Source organism: Scyliorhinus torazame, chromosome 2 (genome assembly GCF_047496885.1).
Source record: "Scyliorhinus torazame isolate Kashiwa2021f chromosome 2, sScyTor2.1, whole genome shotgun sequence".
NCBI lineage: Eukaryota > Metazoa > Chordata > Chondrichthyes > Carcharhiniformes > Scyliorhinidae > Scyliorhinus > Scyliorhinus torazame.
In genome coordinates this window covers 355369547-355370638 of record NC_092708.1, presented here as the reverse complement: position 1 = coordinate 355370638, position 1092 = coordinate 355369547, and the positions used below count along the sequence as shown (strand labels likewise).

At 45.1% G+C, this 1092-nt stretch overlaps 1 non-coding gene across 1 annotated transcript; it reads left to right on the top strand.

Annotated features, from left to right (window-relative positions):
- Positions 1-306: 306 nt before the first annotated feature.
- On the top strand, positions 307-465 carry LOC140408008 (U1 spliceosomal RNA). Its single transcript, XR_011939962.1, has one exon. It is a non-coding gene; the product is annotated as a U1 spliceosomal RNA (small nuclear RNA).
- Positions 466-1092: the final 627 nt, after the last annotated feature.

Genomic DNA, 1092 nt, shown 5'->3' with positions numbered 1-1092 from the left:
AGAACCCACAAACTTTGAATCCAATTGCGAGAAAGAGAAAGAACCACAAGTGCAAGTCCCATTTCGACCAAATAACTGAATTTCGGAAGTGTGTACTAACCCGCATGCGTACCTAACAGAGAGAGTGAGGTAAACTCGTTAGAATTGTGTACAACTATCGAGGGATTGTGAGCCGGAAAATAGCTTAAGCCATACCCGCTGTTCAAATCGCCGCCTTATTCCCCTGTCCCAAATTAAAAGTAGAGGAAGAGAAATTAAAAGTAGAGAAAGAGATAAGAGAAGTAATGGCCAATAAAGCAATGGAATATACTTACCTGGCAGGGGTGAAACCATGATCAAAAAGGTGGTTCGCCCAGGACGAGGCTAGCCCATTGCACTTCGGGTGTGCTGACGCCTGCGATGTCCCCAAATGCGGGATACTCGACTGCAAAATTTGTGGTAGTGGGGGACTGCGTTCGCGCTCTAAAAAAATAAAAAATTAAAATTAAAAAAAAAATAAAGCAATGGAATGATTGATGAATCCACAGGAACCCGAGGTCGCAGTGACCAACAGAGCAGAGCAATGCCCCATATGGAAGGAAGAGTTAAGAAAATACTTAAAGGGGAAAGGATGGCCCTTTGGTCGAATTTCTGCGCTATTGATGAGTCAGGTCCAGGAAAGATAGGACAAACTTGGTGGGAGAGCCTAAGCGAGGTCCACAAGAAAAATGTAGGGAAAGTCAGAAAGCCGATGGCAATAGTGTTCTGTTTGGCACAGTTGCGAGGCACAGAGGAGGTTGTGAAGACGCTTCGTAGGCAGTTAATTGACAAGGAAGAACGAGGGAAACAGTAACGAAAGCGAGAAGATAATTGAGCAACTCCAGGAACAGTTAGCAGCTACGGATAAAGAAATGGCCGATGTAAAACGTGCACATCAATCTTGTCTAGCTCACCTTAGTAGCTTCCAGACCCAGTACGATAAAGCCTACCAAGATACACAGCGCGCAGTCCTGGTAAGAGAGGAAACAGAACAGGTCGCCCAGCTAATTAGTAAATGCGCAGATCTAAAAGCAGCTTTGAGAGCGTCCACATCTCCACTAATGAACAGAGGCA